We start from the raw sequence: 7,858 nt of genomic DNA, 5'->3' as shown, positions 1-7,858 counted from the left end.
GCTTTTAAAAATTGGAATCACAATCTGTCATGGGATTAGACTGAAATAATAAAAGAAAAAGAAAAAATTGGAATCAGATACCTTTGGAGAAGTCAGGCAGTCTCCCATGTTGACATCGTATGTTTATGTAACCTACTGGCCCCTTTGTGATTGAGGAAGCAGTGGATCAACTTTGTTCAATATCCCATATACCAATTATAACAAAAAAAAGCTGAAGTATATGGTTTTGCTGTTGTTTATTTGATTTTGTTCAAGAGTTTAATTACCTGAGACTCATGACATAATTCTGGTAGTCTTGGATCACTCTGATATTTCCTAGTCAGATTACTTCCACATCTGGCCCAAGATGGTTCAGTTCATCTTCCAATCCACTTCCAATTTATCTTCACAGATCACAAAGCAATGGCTTGCCATCCTAAGTGCACATTAGAACTTTTTCAAAATGTGAAAGTCGAGTCCCCATCCAAAAGTAATTTCTAAGGTGAGTCATCCACCATTTGATTTTTTTTTTTTTTTTTTCATATGGAGCTTTGCTCTTGTTGCCCAGGCTGGAGTGCAATGGCACAGTCTCGGCTCACTGCCACCTCCGCCTCCCAGGTTTAAGCAATTCTCCTGCCTCAGCCTCCCGAGTGGCTGGGATTACAGGCATGTGCCACCATGCCCAGCTAATTTTGTATTTTTAGTAGAGATGGGGTTTCACCATGTTGGTCAGGCTGGTCTCGAACTCTGACCTCAGGTGATCCACCCACCTCAGCCTCACAAAGCACTGGGATTACAGGCGTGAGCCACTACACCCGGCTGAATTTATTTTTAATTTCCTCAAGTTCTGCTTTACAGTGATCATTGAGAGCCACTTCCATAAAAGGTAAAACTATCTAAGACATAAGAGATGCTCAGGAATAAATCATGCTGGCAGTGATAGCAAGCATAGAAAGAAAGAGGCAGGTATGAGAGATATCTGGGGTGCAAAATTAATATTATCAGTTACTTTCGGGGGTTGAAGGAGACTTGAAGGAGAATGGATAATCTAGGTAGATTCCCAGGCTTTTGGGTGAGTGGATAGATGAAAGTGCCATCTCCCAAGACAGGGAACTGTGTAACACTGAGTCGGAAGTGGACATTATTCAAGGGCAGTTGGCCAAAAGGAGAGTGTGAGTTAGAGATATATATCTGGGAGTCGTGGGCTAATAGATGATACTTAAATCATCAATATAGATAGGGTCATCCAAACATTTATAAAATGAGAAGGGAACATGGTTTCTGATAAAACCCCTGGGAACACCCCTAAGGAGGTGGGAAAGGGTGTAGAAAAATAAGTTTATGAAGATGGAGAAGGAGGGGCCGTTGAGGAGGAAAACAAGAATGATGTCATAGAAGTTGAAGCAGCAGCAAAGCTCAAGGAAGGAATATGTCACAGTGCTGGTTATTATAATCAGTGATTGGTAAGATAAGTACACAAAAGTCTGTATAGGCTTTTACAGCTAAGAGTTATTGTTGACTTTAATAAGGGAGAGCAGGTTCAGTGAAATGGTGAGGCCAGTCACAATAGGTCAAGGGAAGAATGAGAAATGGAGAAATAAAGACAATGAATCTTGCCCACTTTTTCAAGAAACATGGCCTGTGAAGGAAAGGAGAAATCAGAAGACAGCAAATTTAATGAAGGTTTTTATTTGTTTGTTTTCATTTTAAAGAGGAAAGAGATGTGAGTATGTTTAAATGCTAAGGGGGAAAAGTGAGTAGAGGGCTGGGCAGGGTGGCTCCCACCTGTAATCCCAGTATTTTGGGAGGCTGAGGTGAGAGGACTGCTTGAGCCCAGGAGTTCAAGACATGCCTGGGCAACCTAGCGAGACACTGCCTCTACAAAAAATAAAAGAAATTAGCCAGGTGTGGTCGTGCATGCCTGTGGTCCCGACTACTCAGGAGGCTGAGGTGGGAGGACTGCTTGAGCCCAGGAGGTTGAGGCTGCAGTGAGCCATGATCACGCCACTTCACTCCAGCCTGGGTGACAGAATGAATCCCTGTCTCAAAAACAAAAAACAAACTTCCCCATTTAGTTTATACATGTGGCAAAGTAGTTAGCTGAATTGTGTTTATGTTCTAGTGTTTTGTGGAAGGTAGAACTCACAAGTGATGAAATTGGAGGTTTCTAAGCAGTGTTAAAGGAGGGCTTGGTTCCTTCCATTTATAGTAAAATGCAACAGGAGAGAAAATAATTGAAGATGAAATTGTCAAGCAAAAAGGAACCAGAAGTCAAAGCAATGTTTAGCAAGTCACAAAAGAGTAAGTGCATTTATATGGTACTCAAAACAGGCAGAACAAAAAGTATTTCATTTTTTGAATACATATACATACAGATAGTAAATCTATGGTGATTTATTATTATTATTATTATTATTATTATTATTATTATTTTGAGATGGAGTTTTGCTCTTTTTGCTCAGGCTGGAGTGCAGCGGCATGGTCTTGGCTCACTGCATTCTCTGCCTCCCAGGTTCCAGTGATTCTCTTGCTTCAGCCTCCCAAGTAGCTGGGATTACAGGCACCCGCCACTACGCCCAGCTAATTTTTGTATTTTTAGTAGAGGTGGGATTTCTCCATGTTCGCCAGGCTGATTTCGAACTCCTGACCTTAGGTGATCCACCCGCCTCAGCCTCCCAAAGTGCTGGGATTACAGGTATGAGACACCGTGCCCAGTCTAAAACTATTATTTTAAGCAAGAGAATAATTAACACAGGTTTCAATTAGAGGTTACCTCTGATTGGGAGGAAGGGGAGGCAGGTTTATTATTATTCTTTACATAATAGTAAGGTCAGGAAAATTTCACAGGGATTATTCCATGAGTCTAGATCAATGATTCAGAGAAATCAACATGTTTTATATATTCTTAGTCACAGGGCATGACACTGAGCAGAACATTTCCAGCCTGCCTTGCAGCTAGATTTGGTTATATAACTAAATCTGGGCCAATAAGATATGAGCAGAAGTGATCTGTCAGACTTCCACATCTTTCCTTAAAGCCAGAGTCCCTTGCCCTCGACATTTTTTTTCCGTTCCCACAGACTAGAATATAAACATGGAGAGAGCCAGTTTCAACCATACGGATGAAGACAATACCTAGAGAGGTGGTAAAGCAAGGAGACAGAAGAAACTTGGGTATCCGAACGAAACTCAGGCCTCTGCTCTAATGAAGTAAGACCCTCAGGCCAGCCCTGGACCTCTTACTCTAGACTTACAAGAGAGAAAGAAACTTCATTTTATTTAAGTCAATATATTTTGGAGTCTCTTTATTATAGCAGCTTAGCTTGCACCTTGACTAATAAAGACACTGCCATGTATTTTTTTTGTAAATGTCAGTAGATAGGCATGACTTTAAAAATGGAATAGTGTGCACAACAGCAAAGACTTGGAACCAACCCACATGTCCATCAATGATAGACTGGATTAAGAAAATGTGGCACATATAGGCTGGGCGTGGTGGCTCACACCTGTAATCCCAGCACTTTGGGAGGCCAAGGCAGGCAGATCACAAGGTCAGGAGATGGAGACCATCCTGGCTAACATGGTGAAACCCTGTCTCTACTAAAAATACAAAAAATTAGCTGAGTGTGGTGGCGGGCACCTGTAGTCCTAGCTACTCAGGAGGCTGAGGCAGGAGAATAGCCCGAACCTGGGAGGCAGAGCTTGCAGTGAGCCGAGATCGCACCACTGCACTCCAGCCTGGGCAACAGAGTGAGATTCCATCTCAAAAAAAAAAAAAGAAAAGAAAAAAGAAAATGTGGCACATATACACCATGGAATACTACTCAGCCATAAAAAAGGATGAGTTCATGTCCTTTGCAGGGACATGGATGAAGCTGGAAACCATCATTCTGAGCAAACTATCACAAGGACAGAAAACCAAACACCGCATGTTCTCACTCATAGGTGGGAATTGAACAATGAGATCACTTGGACACAGGGTGGGGAACATCACACACTGGAGCCTGTAGGAGGGTGGGGGGCTGGGGGAGGGATAGCATTAGGAGAAATACCTAATGTAAATGATGAGTTGATGGGTGCAGCAAACAAACATAGCACATGTATACCTATGTATCAAACCTGCATGTTGTGCACATGTACCCTAGAACTTAAAGTATGATTAAAAAATAATAATAATAAAGTAGCAAAAAAAAAAAAGGAATAGTGTGCATGTGCCATGGTATACAAGAAGACCAGCTGCTTCCGCATCCTGGAAATGTCATTTTCTCAGTGCCTGGGAGTAATCAGGCCCTGAGAGACTGGGACAAGTTGTCTGAAAAGCACAAGAGACCAAAATAGGTACCAGAATGCAAATGTATTAATTTACTAGGAGAAATAAAACAGCAATACCCCTGTGGACATAGCATATTCCCTCTCCTGTAATGAAGCGACATAGGAAGCTAAGCCATATTCAGAAGTCAAGCCATATTCAGAAGTCATTTCCGTGATTTGCTAGAAATGTTTGAAGTTCAGGTGGTCAACCCAGGCTCTCCCTGGTTGATCTACATTGGAATTAGATGGTTCCTTCATGAGTATGAGAGAAACAGATAAATCAAATGTTTAGTGAATGTCCTGTTACTTTTGTGACCATATTAAGAGGAAGTACTCAAAATCAATGCCTAACTCTCCTATATTTATCTTCGCATTGGAAATGGTGTTGCAAGGCCAGGCACAGTTGTCTCAGGTCTGTAATTCCAGCATTTTGGGAGGCTGAGGTGGGAGAATCACTTGAGGCCTGGAGTTCAAGACCCGCCTGAGCAAAATAGTGAGACCATGATTCTACAAAAGAAAGAAAAAATAAATGGTTTCGCAACTGGAACCAGGAATAGGTCAAATTTAGGTGGCATAGTTTCCTTTTGCTTGGACAGTGGACACTACTGGTGTTTGCCTTTGTGACTTTTCTTTTTTTGAGACAGGATCTTGCTCCGTGGTCCAGGCTGGAGTACATTGGCGTGTTCTTAACTCACTGCAGCCTCAACCTCCTAGACTCAAGCAACTCTCCCATCTCAGCCTTCTGAGTAGCTGGGACTATAGACATGTGCCACTAGACCCTGCTAATTAAAAAAAAAAAAAAAAAATTGGTAGAGACTGTGCAGGCCGGGGGGGGTGGCGCTCACTACTCAAATTCCTCACTCAAGCTCAAGCAATCCCCCCACCTCAGCCTCCTGAACCACTGGGATTACAAGCACAAGTCACTGTGCCCAGCCCCAACTGTGACTTTTCTTATTCCAAGGGCTGATCCAAAGAGTATTGCTTGCCTTTCAGGAGATTTTCACTTGTTGGGGGGAAAAGATCTCCCTAGATTAGTACTTTCTGGGAAGTACTATCTTTGTTCTGAAGATATGCTATTTGTTATTTTTTGGAGACAAAACATCTTTTCTTTTAGGACATGACAGCAGTAGCAGACTGTTAGATCTTTTTCATGCCAGTCTTGGGTAAATTGAAAAGTTGGCAGCACTTCATCACATGCTACAATTTTTTTTCTAACTTGATCATAAAACTCAAAGTCCTGGAACTACAGTTCTGTCCTGCCACAGTTGAACAATGACTTGTTTTGATTGATACATTCTTAAAATGTGATAATAACTTCAAACTGGTTTCATTAAAATTTTCTGGGCCTTTGGCCGGGCGCGGTGTCTCACGCCTGTAATCCCAGCACTCTGGGAGGCCGAGGCGGGCAGATCTCGAAGTCAGGAGATCGAGACCATCCTGGCTAACACGGTGAAACCCCATCTCTACTAAAAATACAAAAAATTAGCCAGGCGTAGTGGCAGGTGCCTGTAGTCCCGTTTACACGGGAGGCTGAGGCAGGAGAATGGCATGAACGCGGGAGGTGGAGCTGGCCATGAGCTGAGATCACGCCACTGCACTCCAGCCTAGCAGACAGAGCGAGACTTGGTCTCAAAAAAAAAATTTCTGGGCCTTCGAGCTATCCTTCATGTGATTCCTTTTAGTTAGTTTTATAACTAAAAATTTAGGGGCATTTTGTTTTATCACATTTGCAAGTTATCAATTCATATCACTATAGCTCTCAATTATTTACAACATCCTACAGATTTACTTTCTAAGAGCACAGGAATCATGTCATGATAATATAGCAATGATCTCTACCATTTATTGAACATACTGTATATGCTAGGCACTATGTAAGTCCTTTACTTGTATTAATTCAGGTCATCCTTTCAGCAACCCTTTGAAGCAATTATAATTATTATTTGCATTTGAAGAGAAGACAATTAGGAAATGAAGAGGTTGTTAACTTGTCCAAGATTACACAGCTATAAATAGGACTAGAACTCAAAAAAAGGCATCTGATTCCAAAGGCCATGCTCATAACCACTATATATTCTGTCTTTCAAAAAATCAGGGGCTGCATCCCCACTGGGAATTTGAACTCTGGTTTTCCATGAGAAAACAAAACTAGTGAGGCCTTGCAGGGCTTTTTTTTTTTTTGAATATTTAATACACAAAAAAATATTCAGTGCTAAACCTAATCTATCCCATCCATATACAAACAAACTTTCATTTTGTAGGGTAGAATAATGAAAATATTTCTCAATAAATTTTTTTTTTTTACTCTTTCTATTTGTAAACTTTTTGTCCCTAAAAAGATTCCTAACTACAGCTTTATCAAGAACAGTATACTTTAAAAAAGAAGTGGCCAGATGCAGTGGCTCACATCTGTCATCCCAACACTTTGGGAGGCTGGGGAGGGCAGATTGCTTGAGCACAGGAGTTCGAGACCAGCCTGGGCAACAAGGTGAAACCCCATCTCCACTAAAAATACTCAGGAAGCTAAGCTGGGAGGATCGCTTGAGCCTGGGAGGCAGAAGTTGCAGTGCGCTGAGATTGTACCACTGCACTCCATCTTGGGCAACAGAGACACTGTCCCTCCCCCCAGAAGAAAAGAAGTCTATTCTTTCTTGCAGGTCCTTGTTTTGTTTTGTTTTGCTTTGCTTTGCTTTGTTTTTCCAACACACTTTCTGATTTTAACCTACTCAGCCAATGTGACAGAAATAATACCAGCCCTTGTCTCTCTATTCCCTTTTCTGGGATATGGTCTTGGGTTCTGTTTAAGGAGGTTCCTGTCTCTGATTTGCACGTCTTTCTGCCATACTGAATCCTTCAAACCTTCCTTAGTCTTCCTGCACTGATCTCTCCTGAGTGTACCCTACGTAACTTGTCCTAACAGGGGTCTTTTGGGAAGTCTACAACATATGCCAATTTTCCACATATTATTAGCCTCGGCTTTAGTGCTTTGGATCTCCCAACCGTATTATGCAATGCTTGATGTATTCAGGGATTCCCATTCTGAACTCTAAGAAAAATAATCAAACCAAAAATTACCTTCAAGACTTCCTCCAGTGGTTTCCGTATATTAACTGATATGTCAAGGGCCCCCAAAACCATCCCCAGATTTGGTTATTTGCTAGAAGGACTCAGGAGTCAGCATATGGTCACACTCGTGGCTATGATTTATTACAGCAAAAGGGTACAAAGAAAAATCAGCAAAGGCAAAAGCACATGGAGCAAAGTCTAGAGGAAACCAAGCTCAAGCTTTTGATAATTCTTTCCCAATGAAGTCACACAAGACATGCCTTAGTAACTCCTTAGTAATGAGTCATGATGACATGTGGGAAGTGTTTTCTACCAGAGAAGCTCATTATACACTCTGCACCCAGGGTTTTCACTGGTGGTTAAATCACATAGGCATCCTCTGCCTACCACCAAATTCCAGACTCCCAGAAATAAAGCAGGTATTCAGCATAAACTCACATTGTTTGTACAGTTTAGGTATAGTAAACCACTTTCATCAGTTAGCATAGTAGAAACCTTTCCC

The sequence above is a fragment of the Pongo abelii genome, chromosome 6 (genome assembly GCF_028885655.2).
Source record: "Pongo abelii isolate AG06213 chromosome 6, NHGRI_mPonAbe1-v2.0_pri, whole genome shotgun sequence".
Taxonomy (NCBI): Eukaryota; Metazoa; Chordata; class Mammalia; order Primates; family Hominidae; genus Pongo; species Pongo abelii.
Note: the sequence above shows the minus strand (reverse complement) of the source record.